We start from the raw sequence: 14,431 nt of genomic DNA, 5'->3' as shown, positions 1-14,431 counted from the left end.
TCTCCCGTACGGCAATTTTCGCAACGGCAGCATCCTAGCCCTAATATTGCCAGGCCAGTGCCGGGAAATATATCGTTCTTGCAGTTAAACTGCAACGGACTTCGTGGCAAGATCGATGAGATCGTGGACTTTATGAGTCGGAAGAGCATATTGGTCCCAGAGATTCAGGAGACAAAGCTGACTAACACCTGCAGCTTGCACAGTTGTCACGGTTACAATGTGCTACGTAAGGATCGCTCAAGGAATGGAGGTGGGGGATTGGCCTTCGTAATACACCATTACGTGCAGTATAGACCCATCTCGCCTGGGCTTGACGCTAGTGACCCCTACATGGAATGCATGGGGATAGCAGTCAGGTCTGGTACTGCCGAGATAGAGCTATACAACGTGTATATACCGCCGGTTGGTAACTGTGTCCCGAGATCATCATTAACGCAGCAGCTACTCGCTTTTTACCAGCCGGTCGAATATCCCAAGTGCGGCCGAATTTCCCGGCGCAAGCAGTGGTACTCTCAGACGAGCGTGATGGGATTCGTGCTATAGACCCCTCTAATTCCAGAATCAGCGAGCTGAATCTGGAAATAAACAGGGTAGTCAACGAACATAAGCGGAATTTATGGCTGGAACACTTGGAGGAATGTAACTTAGTTCCCGATGGGCAGAGTGATCCCGCTACTGAAGCCTGGAAAAGGCCCGAGTTTGGGGGAATCGTACAGACCGATCTCCCTTCTTTCACCAGTGTCAAAGACGCTTGAGGCATTACTCCTCCCGAGCCTCGTAGGAGAATTTCCATTCGCCGAGCATCAACATGGATTTCGAAGACTGCACAGCACAACAACAGCTTTGCATGCCATCACCGCACACATTTGCCGTGGCTTCAATCACCCCAGGTCATGTGATAGGACGGTCCTCGTGGCACTGGACCTGTCGAATGCCAAATTATTTGAGAATATCGCCAACACTTCCCTCCAGCCAGGCCTGAAACGATGGGTCGCGAATTATCTGTGTGGTCGCCAGTCAATTGTGGAATTCAGGGATAAGAAGTCGAAACACCGTAGAGTGAAACAGGGAGTTCCCCAAGGTGGGGTGATATCTACGGCACTGTTTAACCTCTACCTATTCTCCATTCCACCCCCTCCAGATGGCATAGAGATCGTATCATATGCGGACAATTGTGCGATCATGGCATCAGGCCCCCCACCCATCGATGACATCTGCGATAGGTTGAACGTCTACCTCAACGAGCTTGCCTCATATTTCGCTGCAAGAAATCTGATGATATCCGCCACCAAATCTTCAGCCACACTGTAAACTACATATACGCGTGAGGTGAATACTGGGCTGACTGTCATGGTCGATGGAGAAATGATTCCGACCATCAAGTGTCCCAAAATACTTGGCATCACATTTGACAGCTCTTACACATTCTCCTCACATGCCACAGCAATCTGCGATAATGTCAAAAGTAGAAACAAGGTCCTCAAGTCACTTGCGGGCAGCACTTGGGGTGCAGACAAAGAAACCTTGTTGACCACGTACAATGCAATTGGCCGGTCTGTGGTAAGTTATGCAGCGCCAGTGTGGTCTCGTCAACTTGGTGACACGCAGTGGAATAATGTTCAGATCTGTCAGAATGCCGCCCTCCGAACTGCGACGGGCTGTCTCCTCAGTTCTCATGTGGACCACCTCCATCAGGAGACAAAGATCCTACAAGTGCGAAGACATAACTACATGCTGTCGAAGCAATACCTTTTGGGCTGTTATCGCAGAAACCATCCAAACCATCATCATGTGGATAGATATCCACCGCCCAGAAGCCTTAAGGTAGATCTACACGATCTAGAGCGTGAGGTTCAGCGCTACAAGAGAGAACCTCTAGATCAAGGGGCATATCAAGCGGGTCTAAACAACATTCATGCAGACACGGTAGCAGATGCGGTAATTGGCTACCGGGTGAATGTAGTCCTTGGAGAACGACCGCCACCTATTGCACCCGAAGAAATCGACCTCCCCCGGCAAACCAGAGTGGTTCTGGCTCAATTACGTTCCGGCAGATGCAGCCGCCTCAATCCCCACAGAGCTAGGATTGATGCCGACGTGCAAGATGTATGTCCCGATTGTAACCAGGGACCGCACGATACACGTCACCTGTTTAACTGCCCGGCCAGACCCACTCGACTTAGACCCAGATTCCTGTGGACGCACCCCATCTTAGTCGCAGAGTTCTTGGGTCTCGACACTCAACAGATTCAAGCAGACGAAAGATAGAACACAATAAACTGCTACAACAACAGCAACAGATTTAGATGTAGCTCCCATATATATCTTTCATCCAATATGGAATTTTTAGGCTGTAGCAGCCACAATTTTGATCCGATCTTTACAAAATTTAGCATGAGATGTTTTATTTAGCGTCCCAACACGTGCGCAAAATTTCATAAAAATCAATCCAGATTTAGATATAGCCCCCATATATATCTTTCCTCCGATATGGAGTTTTAAACCTGTGGAAGCTATAATTTTAGTCCGATCATAATAAAAAATTCAGTACGAGCTGTTGTGTTTGACGTTATCATATGTGTGCAAAATTTCGTCAAAATCAGTCCAGATTTAGATATAGCTCCAATATATATCTTTCATCCGATATGGAATTTTCAGGCTGTAGAAGCCACAATTTTAGTGCGATCTTTACAAAATTTAGCATGGGGTGTTTAATTTGACGTCCCAATACGTGTGCATTTTTATAAAATTCGGTTTCGATTTAAATTTACTACTCCCATATATATTTTTTATCCGATATTCAATAAGTCAATAGGTATGCAAAATTAAATTCTGACTAGATTTGGAGATAAGTTTTATACATTAAAAGTAACACGTATACTAGGTGTTGTAGGGTATTATATAGTCGGCCGCGCCCGACTTTTGCCTTTCCTTACTGGAAAGGCAAAAGCGAAAATCTTTCGCTTTCGTGTGGTACTGCACATACACCAAACGTATATACGATATGACGATACAACCGGTGTATATCTCCATTGCCTAGGAGCTAGTCTATCGGATACAGCTTGTAATTATACCGGTGATACAACGTCAGGGTCTGATGATTTTTTTTATCGCCCGAAGGATTTTTCACTCCCAAACAACCTCCGAAGAAGGTGTTTCCATAGAGATATTGAACTGAAACTTTGCACAGATTCTTTTTTGTCCATAAGCAGATTAAGTTCGAAGATGAGCTATATCGGACTATATCTTGGTATAGCCCCCATATAGACCGATCCAAGATTTAGGGTCTGGGGCCCATAAAAGCTACATTTATTATCAGATTTGCTGAAATTTGGGACAGTGAGTTGTGTTAAGCCACCCGACATCCTTCTTCAATTTGGCTCAGATCGGTCCAGATTTGAATCCGCCGATTTAGGGTCTTAGGCCCATTTAACATCCGATTTTGCCAAAATTGGGACAGTGAGTTTTGTTAGGTCTTCGATATCCTTCTTCAATGTAGGCCAGATCGGTCCAGATTTGGATATAGCTGCCATATAGACCGATCTCTCGATTTAAGGTTTTGGGCATATAAAAGGCGCATTTTTGTCCCTGCCATATAGACCGATAGGGTCTTAGGCCCATTAAAGACGCATTTATTGTCCGATGTCGCCAAAATTTTGGGACAATGAGTTGTGTTAGGCTCTTCGACATCCTTCTTCAATTTGGCATAGATCGATCAAGATTTGCATATAGCTGCCATATAGACCGATCTCTCGATTTAAGGGTTTGGGCCCATGAAAGGCGCATTTATAGCTCGATGTCGCCGAAATTTGGGACAGTGAGTTGTGTTGGACCCTTCGACATTCTTCGTCAATTTGGCTCAAATCGGTCTAGATTTGGATATATCTGCCATATAGACCATTCTCTCGATTTAAGGTTTTGGGCCCATAAAAGGCGCATTTATTGTCCGATTTCGCCGAAATTTGGGACAGTGAGTTGTGTTAGGCTTTTCGAAATTGTTCTGCAATTTGGAACAAATCGGTTTAGTTTTGGATATAGCCGCCATATAGACCGATATCTCGATTTAAAGTCTTGGCCTCATAAAAGGCGCATTTAACATCCGATTTCACTGATGTTAGGCTTTTAGACATCCGTGTCGTATATGGTTCGGATCGGTTTATTTTTGGATATAGCTACTAAAAAGAACAATATTTTGTTATACACATTTGAACAATGACTTGTACTTATTGGAATTTGGTCCAAATCGGAACATATTTCGTTATAGTTGCTATGGGGCATAAGGTATGCATTTTTCAGCAGATTTTGACGAAAGTTGGTTTACATATATACCCGAGGTGGTGGGTATCCAAAGTTCGGGCGGCCGAACTTAACGCCTTTTTCCATATCCATAGTTATATCTAAATTGGGGCTAGTCTGGATCATATTTTATTCAGGTCACGAGAACTCTTATACAAGTCACAGTTTCAACGAAGTCTGGCAATAAATCAAGATTAAGGCCCTAAATTGGAAGATCGGTCTATATGGCATCTATATCTAAATAGTTTGATCTGGATTATATATGGGTCGGATGTAGGAAGAATTAGAACAATTCACTGTTTTAAATTTCAGCGAAATTGGATAATAAATGCTGCTTTTATGGGCTTCAGGCCCATAATCGGAAGATCGGTCTATATGGCAGCTATATGTAAATATGATACGATTTATCCAAATTTAAGCCGGATATCGGAAGGCTAAAAGCTACTCACTATTTCAAACTTCAGCAAAATCGAATAATAAATGCAGCTTTTATGGGCTTCAGACCCTTAACCGGTCAGTCTTTATCGCAGCTATATAAAAATATAGTCCGATCAGAACCATGTTTGGGTCGGATGTCGGGAGGCTTGAAATAACTCACTGTTTAAAATTTCAGCGAAATCGGATAATAAATAAAGTTTTTATGAGCTTAAGACCCTTTATCGGCAGATCGGTCTATATGGCAGCTATATCGGTCTATATGGCAGCTATATCGGATATCGGTGGGCTAAAAGTAACTCACTGTATTATACTTTAACGAAGTCGAATAATAAATGCAGTTGTTGTGGGCTTCAGACCCTTAATCGAGAGATCGGTCTATACGGCAGCTATATCTAAATATAGTCCCATTTGGATCGGATGTTGGGATGCAGACAACAACTCACTGTTTCAAACTTCTGCGAAATCGGGTGATTAATGCAGCTTTTATAGTTTTCAGACCCTAAATCGGCAGATCGTGCCACATGGCAGCTATATCCAAATATGGTCCTATTTGAATTTAACCTGCGTGCAGCACGAATACCTATCTGTGCCAATTTCAGCTCAATATCCCAATTTTTAAAGGCTGTTGAGTGATTACAACTGACGAACGGAGAGATACACGGACATCTTTCAATCTATTTATAATTTTACGGCGATACAATATATATATACTTTGTAGGGTCGGAAATGGATATTTCGATGTGTTGCAAACAGAATGACTAAAATAGTATACCCCCAATGTTGATTGGTATAAAAAGGGATATTATAATAGCTTCATTAGAAGACGAAGAATGAACCTTTGTAAAATATCGTAAATGAGATTTTAATGGCTTTTAAGCTATTTGAAGCTTAATTAGTAAAATAATAGCTATACTGATTAAATTGAATGTTGGAGACCGTAGTAGAAGTCATTGTGTAAAATTTCAACCAAATCGAATAAGAATTGAGCCCTTTAGGGGATCAAGATGTAACATAGGGATATCGCTTTAAAGATCGATTCAGACCATATTTGGCACGTATGTTGAAGGAGAAAGAGGTTGTACAAAATTTCAGTCAAATCGGATAACAATTGCGCTTTTTAAAGGCTCAAGAAGATAAGATCCCAGATCGGTTTATATGGCAGCTATATGAGGTTATGGGCCGATTTGAACCATATTTGGCATAGTTGTTGGAAATCATAACGAAACACGTTGTATAAAATTTCGGACAAATCGGATCGGAATTGCGTCAAGCAGTCAAGACCCCAAGTCGGTTTATATTATAACTATATCAGGTTATGGATCGATTTCAACCATACTTAGCAAAGTTGATGGAAACCAAAACAAAAAACTTTACGCAAAATCGGATCAGCCAAATCGGATAAGAATGTCACTATATCAAAAATGTGCAAAATTTCTAGCGCCCAGCTGTACTCATTCGAAAGTTAGCGTGCTTTCGACAGGCAGACGTACGGACGGACATGGCTAGATCGACTTTAACTGTCATGACGATCAAGAATATATGTACTTTATGGGGTATATGACGAAATTAGTATACCCCCATCCTATGGCAGAGGGTATAAAAAAACTCAGGCATCGGGTGTGAATACCACATTAAATTAGCGTTTAAGATTCGATAATTTTCTGATATAAATGTAGAATTTTCAATATTGATGTAGAGTTTTAGTATTTTGTTTACGCGAGTCTAGTGACAAACTATACTCCAAAATTTCGGCTAAAAACATTTCAGCTGCAGAAACTTGCAGATGAATGGGTGGCATTATTTACACTTAGTCAACCTCCATGTTTACTATTTTGAGTAGTTTTATGGGCTACACAAAAAGTTAAAGTTCTTTAGGTTAAATTTCCTTATATACCCGAGTTCCATCAACATATCGGTAAAGGTCTCAATGAAGCACCTAAATAAATGTAAACCGTAGAAGTTTGTCGACTTAGTGTAAATGATGCCACGAGTATGTGGTCGACACAAATTTTGAATTTCTCGATATGCATGTAGAAATTCAATACATTGTATACGCGAGTTTCCGACCAACTATACATTAAAATTTCGCTTGGGATGTAAAGATTACTACTAACATGTTAAAGCGTGCTAAGTTCGACCGGGCCGAATCTTATACATATACCCTCCACCATGGATCGTATTTGTCGAGTTCTTTGTCCGGTATCTCTTTTTGGCAAACAAAGGATAATGGATAAGATTTTCTATACGAATCGGACCCAAATGAATTGAATGTTGAAGACCATAGTAGAAGTCATTGTGTAAAATTTCAGCTAATTCGGATAAAAATTGCGCCCTTTAGGGGCTCAAGAACTAAAGTCGGGAGATTGTTTTATGTGGGAGCTGTATTTGATGCGTATGTTGAAGGTCATGGGGGAAACTGTTGTACAAAATTTCAGCCAAATTGGATAAGAATCATAACCTCTACAGGTTTAAGCAGTATAATCGGGAGGGTTTATATGATTTCTTTATCAGGTTGTAAACCAATTTAGGCCGTACTTGGAATAGTTCTTGCAAGTTAAAACAACACACTTTATGCAAAATTTTAGCCAGAACGGATAATAATTGCGCCCCCTCAAGAAATCAAGGCTCAAGAAATCAACATAGAAGTTCGGTTTATATGGCAGTTATATCAGGTTACTAGCTGACCCGGGCCCGCTCCGCTGTGCCTTCTTTTACTTTATATGGAACAAAAATTTCGTTGGAATATTTATATTCGACAATTAAAGAGCTTGTTTTAGAGAAGGGTATCGGATATCAAATTCGTATTCTACTTTATTTGAGCCCCATATTGCGATGGTCAGTAAAAAATTGCTGTTTGGGGTATTTTGGGAAAGGGGTGGACCCCCAGAAATTGGTCCCGAAAGTGGGTATCAACTTTTGCTCTACCCCCCAATACCTTTCATTTAAGCTCCACATTGACATGGTCTGTTAATATGCCCGATTTAGGGGTGTTTTGGGGATTGGGATGGTCCCCCAAACACTAAGCCCGGAAAATATATCAGCAACGTGCGCTATTCTCATATATCTATATATCATTTATTTGAACCCCATATTGCCATTGGCCTCAAAATTGGATATCAAATTCGTTTTCTAATCTCATTTAAACTCCTTATTGCAGAAGTCAGCAAATATGTCCGGTTTGGGGTATTGGCCCTAAAAACTATGAATATTTAGTTCCACTTCCTTTAAACCCTCTTTTTTTAACTTCATATTGCAATAGTCAGCAAATACTTCCTATTTGGGTGGTGTTGTAGGAGTGGGGTGACCCCATTGACACTTTTCCCGAATATTGATATAAGATTCGTGCTTTACTCCCACAGACATTTCATTTGAGCTCCATATTGCTATGGTCGTAAATTTGTCCCCTTTGGGGATGTTTTTGGGGAGAGGCGGCCTCCCAAACACTTGGTCCCATATTTGGATATCACATTCGAATTTTACACTCAAATACCTTTTATTTAAGCCCCATATTCCCATGGTCAGTAAATAAGTCCCGTTTGGGGGGTGTTTTTTAGAAGGGGTGGACCCCCAGAAAGTGGTCCCACTTTTGGATATTAGATTCGTATTTTACTCGTAAATCCAATATTGCCATGATCGGTAAATATGTCCGATTAAAAAAGATGGCAACAGTGTATTCTGAGCAAATTTTCTTTTAAAATGGGAATAAAATTGTAGATTCTGTGCTCATATGTATCGTACAAAAGTATATATGGGAGCTACATCTAAATCTGAACCGATTTGTTCTGAATCAAGCTTATTTGAATAAGATAATGACAGCATAGTATATGCAAAATTCCTTTTAAATCGAAGCAAATTGTGTTTTTTGTTGCCACGTAGACGAAAATCGGACAAAAAATTATATATGTAGTTCCGATTTATATTTTTTTATAATATAACTAGCCGAACTGGGCCCGCTCCTTAGCGCCTTCTTTAACGCTCTTATTTGAGCCCCATATTGCAATGGTCAATATATAATTCCTGTTTTGGTAGAGTTTTAAGATGGGGAGACTTTGCTCCGAATGTGGATATTGAATTCGCGTGATTGAAGAGCAGAGGTAACCAAGTCCGCCAATGATGCTAAACTCGAGGGTTCAACCCTGGCAAGAACATTGGAAAAATTTTAAGTGATTGTTATCCCCTCCTAATAATGACGACATTTGTGAGGTCCTATGTCATGCATAGAAGTCATGTAAGAACTGTAAAAGTTTTTACATGCTATAAAAAATATGTTCTTTATCATTTAGCTTAAATTTGAATCGGACATCATTCATTGATATTTGCGAAGTTTGTCCTTGTCCTTCAATGAAATGTTCATGGGCAAATTTTTGCTCTACTCCCTTATATTGTAGCGAGTAAATATGTCCGGTTAAGGGTGTATTTTGGGAGTGAGGTGGCCAACCAGACACTTAGCCCTTGTAGTTTATATAAATTTTGTGCAATGTGCTTTGGGGCTTACGAACAAACACTTTGCCCCAAAAAGGGATTGCATTTCTACTCTCAAATAACTTTCATTCGAGTTCCATATTGTAATGATGGGTCAAATGACCTATTTGAGGTTTTCATTTGAGCCCTATATTCATACGAACGTTTAATTTGTCTGCTTGAATACTTTTCATACTAACTTTAATTGGCTATGACAGAACATTTGTTCCACTAGGCGAAGGTAGAATAGCGTTCCAAGCGCTTCGATCTTTTGCGCTCATTCTAAAATCTCTGACACCAAGCTTCGTGGTGTCTCCCACCACTTGATCTTTTCATCGGGCTTTTGGTCTTCCCAGTTAGCGTGTACCACCGTGTTTGTCTTCAAAAGATTTCTTTGCTGGAGCTTCTTCATCCATTCTGACAACATGACCTAGCCAACGCTGTTGTTGTATTTTGAGGCGTGTAACTATGCTATCGTCGTCATACAGTTCATACAGCTCGTGGTTTATACGTCGCCTATATTCTCCATTAACGCAAACTGGTCCATATCTTTCTCTCAAATACTCCAAGCACTGCCTCATCTGCTTTCACAAGTACCTATGCTTTAGAACAGCACGGGTAGTATCAATGTCTTGCATAGTGTAATCTTCGTCTGTCGAGAGGTGGCCTTGTTATACCCTCCACCATAGGATGGGGGGTAAACTAATTTCGCCATTCTGTTTGTAACTACTCGAAATATTCGTCTGAGACCCCATAAAGTATATATATTCTTGGTCGTCATGACATTTTATGTCGATCTAGCCATGTCCGTCCTTCCGTCTGTCTGCCAAAAGCACGCTAACTTCCAAAGGAGTAAAGCTAGCCGCTTGAAATTTTGCACAAATACTTCTTATTAGTGTAGATCGGTGTAGGGTATTATATACGGTATTGTAAATGGGCCATATCGGTCCATAACCTGCCATTGGGTCTTGACTTCTTGAGCCTCTAGAGTGCGCAATTCTTATCCGATTGGAATGAAATTTTGCACGACGTGTTTTGTTATGATATCCAACAACTGTTGGCGCAAATCGGTTCATAACCTGATATGGCAGTCATATAAACAGATTTGGGGTCTTGACTTCTTGAATTTCTAGAGGGCGCCATTCCGATTTGGCTGAAATTTTACATGACGTATTTTATTCTTACTTTCAACAACTGTGTCAAATAAGTTTCAAATCGGTTCATAACCTGATATAGCTGTCATATAAACCGATCTGGGATCTTGACTTCTTGAACCTCTAGAGGTCGCAATTATTATCCGATTTGCCTGAAATTGTGTACGACGGATTCTCTCATGACCATCAACATACGTGTTTAATATGGTCTGAATAGGTCTATAGCCCGATACAGCTCCCATATAAATCGATCTCTGTATTTTACTTCTTGAGCCCCCAAAGGGCGTAATTCTTATTCGAATTGGCTGACATTTTACACAGGTCTCCAACATATAATTTAATTGTGGTCCAAACCGGACCATATCTTGATATCGCTCTAATAGCAGAGCAAATCTTTTCTTATATCCTGTTTTGCCTAAGAAGAGATGCCGGAAAAAGAACTCGACAAATGCGATCCATGGTGGAAGGTATAGAGGATTGGGCCCGGCCGAACTTAGCACGCTTTTACTTGTTTATACACGGCTTACTTAGTCCAAAGTAGCATCTGTTTGCCAGTATTATTCTTCGCTTAATCTCAAACTGGTGTCATTCGTTTCGGTTACGGCGGTGCCGAGGTAGATAAAATTACTGACTATCTCAAAGTTGTGGTTCCCAACTTTCTCCATTTTCTTTATCTGCTCGGTTGTGCAAGGATTTTTGGGAGTTGAAACCATCCACTTCGTCTTATCTCCACTTACTGCCAGATCAATTTTTGCTGACTCTTTTTCGATTCTTTCAAAGGCTGCATTACTACTTCCGGTGACCGACCTATGACATCGATGTCTCTTGTATTCAGTCCCGTCAAGTTTGTTTGCCTACATCACGTTTTTCTGATAGCAAAACATCGGAGATGTGAATTTACTGTGATCTTTATTCAGTTCTAATTGTTCCTGTATTGAAAGAACGTTACGTTCTTTCTTTTGTGGTTGGAGCCTTTTTCGAACAAACACCTTGACCGATTAACTTTCAATTACAGACTGAATGTAATTTGATACTCTACTTTAGCTCAAAATAAAAAGGGGAATCCCAGTGGTGAGTGGTGAACGGATAATAGAGGAAAGCACTGTCAATAGTGGTAGCATTTTTGAAGCACGGATAATAGAGGTAAACCACTGTTAATAGAGGGAGAAAAGCACAGCATGCCGGTTAACAGGGCATGCTTGAGTTAACTTCGCGGGCCCCTTGAAGCCGCAACTACTATTCGATTTAATATTTAGCAAGCAATGTTTTTCATTAATTCCAATATCCGTGCTATGTAAGGTCAAAATCGGTATATAACCTAAAATAGCTCTCATATAAGCCGATCTCCTGATTTGGCAACTTGAACCCCTGGAAGCGGCAATTGTTATTCGAATTAGCTGATTTGAATTTGCACGTAATGTATACAACTTCCAGCATCCGCTGTAAGTATGATCAAAATCGATCGGGTCTTGAGCCCATAAAATTCGCGTGTTTCACCCAATTTCGCTGAAATGTTGTATCGTTATAGATATAGCTGTCATATAGACCAATCTACCGGTTTAGGGTATTAAGGCCATTACAAGTGAAATCTGCAACAAAGAGTTAGATTAGTAGTAATTAGAACCAATTTTTGGCCCCCACGGAATCTTTAATCGATTTAGTCTAATAGCTGGTACAATGTTCGTTTTTCACCGTTGGAAACTCTTTTTTTTCGCGATGCGACAACTTTTTTGAAACATTACGAAAACAATAATGATAAAATAACAATTTTATTAACATTTAACCATAAGTATTGAGGGAATGTCCTACTGAATCAAATCAGCAAGGTTAATTGCTTTCATATCTATTATCTAAAAAAAAAAAGGCGAAAAGCGAATATGGTACCAGTCTTAAGTCGAATTAGCTGTATATAGATCGATACAGAGAACTGAAGAAAACCGATATTTGACCTAAATACGGTTCAGATCGGACTATGTTTAGATATAGCTGTCATATAGACTGATCTCCCGATAAAGGGTCTGAAGCCCATAAAAGCTTTATTTGTTACCCGATTTCGCTGATATTTAAAATAGTGAGTTTTTCTGAGCCTCCCCATATCAGACCTTAATATGGTTCAGATCGGTTTCTAATTGGATATATCTGCAAAAAAAAAAACAATATTTTGTCATGGTGTCATATATATTAGACCACCTAATGCCCGTGCCGAATTTTGATGCTTAAGTTATCCAGTTTTCACCGGATTGTGACAAAATGGGATTTACATATATACCCGAACTTAATGCCTTTTTACTTGTTAATTGTAGTTTTTATACCCTCCACCATAGGATGGCGGTATACTAATTTCATCATTCTGTTTGTAACACATCGAAATATGCATCTCAGACCCCATAAAGTATATATACTCTTGATCGTAATGTCATTTTAAGTCGATCTAGCCATGTCCGTCCGTCCGTTTGGCTGTCGAAAGTACGCTAACTTTCGAAGGAGTAAAGCTAGCCGCTTGAAATTTTGCACAAATACTTTTTATTAGTGTAGATCGATTGGGATTGTAAATTGGCCAAATCGGTCCATGTTTTGGTATAGCTGCAATATAAACCGATCTTGGGTATTGATTTCTTGATCATCCAGAGGGCTCAATTCTCATCCGATTTGGCTGAAATTTTGCACGTGGTGTTTTGGTATCACTTCCAACAACTGCGCTTAGTATGGTTCAAAACGGTCCATGGTTTGATATAGCTGCCATATAAACCGATCTTGGGTCTTGACTTCTTGAGCCTCTAGAGGGCGATTTTCTTATCCGATTTGACATCCGGAGGGCTAAATTCTCATCCGATTTGGCTGAAATTTTGCACGTAGTGTTTTGGTGTCACTTCTAACAACTCTGTTAAGTATGATACAAATCGGTTCATAATCTGGTATAGCTATCATATAAAACGTATAAAAACGTACATAGTTCGGCCGTGCCGTATCTTATATACCCTCCTCCATGTCGAGGATAAAAGAAAAGAATTGCTATGCTACTGCAGATATTTCAAGTTATTGTCCGATGCGGACCATAATTGAATTGAATGTTGGAGACCATAGTATAAGTCATTGTGTAAAATTTTGGCCAATTTGAATAAGAATTGCGCCTTTAGGGGCTCAAGAAGTGAAATAGGGAGATCGGTTTATATGGGAGCTGTATCAGGCTACATACCGCTTCATACCATATTTGAAACTTTTCATGGGAGAAGCCGTTGTACAAAATTTCAGCCAAATCGGATAATAATTGGGCCCTCTAGACGCTCAAGAAGTCCAGATCTCAGATCAGGTTGTATGGCAGCTATATTATGTTATGGACCGATTTGACCCATATTTTGCGCAGTTGTTGAAAGTTATGCAAAATTTTAACCAAATCGGATGAGAATTGCGCTCTGTAGTGGCTCAAAAAGTCGAGATTCAAGATCGGTTTATATGACAGCTATAACAGGTTATGAACAGATTTGAACCATACTAAGCACAAATGTTGGACGTCGTTACGAAACACTTTATGCAAAATTTCAGGTAAATCGGATAGGAATCGTGCCCTCTAAAGGCTCAAGAAGTCGAGACCCCAGATCGGTTTATAGGACAGCTATATTAAAACAATCCGATTACTGGCTTAGGTGTATATCCATAGTGGTATGCGGCGGATTAATATCTGCACCCTCTTTTCAACCTAACCTAACCTAACCTATATCAACACTTGGACCGATATGGCCCGGTTACAATCCCTACCGACCTACACTGATAAGAAGTATTTGTGCAAAATTTCAAGCGGTAAGGCTTATTCCTTCGAAAGTTAGCTTGCTTTCGACAGACAGACGGATGGGCGAACACGGCTAGATCGAATTAAAATGTCATGACGATGAAGAATATATGGGGTCTTAGACGAATATTTCGAGGATGACGAAATGACGAACGACGAAATTAGTGTAGTCCCATCCTATGGTGGGGGGTATAAGAACTTGCTGATTTCATTCGGTAGGGCATTCCCTCATAACTTGTGAACATTTCTTCATAAAAGTATTATATTATCATTGACATTTTTGTAGTGTTTCAAA

The 14,431-nt window shown here is 40.3% G+C and overlaps 1 long non-coding RNA gene across 1 annotated transcript in view; it reads left to right on the top strand.

Moving 5' to 3' along the window:
- LOC131997656 (uncharacterized) overlaps nt 1-14,431 on the top strand; it is a 312,520-nt gene that overhangs the window by 55,560 nt on the left and 242,529 nt on the right. The gene's annotated exons all lie outside the window — the stretch shown is intronic.

Source organism: Stomoxys calcitrans, chromosome 5 (genome assembly GCF_963082655.1).
Source record: "Stomoxys calcitrans chromosome 5, idStoCalc2.1, whole genome shotgun sequence".
Classification (NCBI taxonomy): Eukaryota; Metazoa; Arthropoda; class Insecta; order Diptera; family Muscidae; genus Stomoxys; species Stomoxys calcitrans.
The sequence above is the reverse complement of the archived record's forward strand: the minus strand, read 5'-3'. Positions and strand labels throughout refer to the sequence as shown.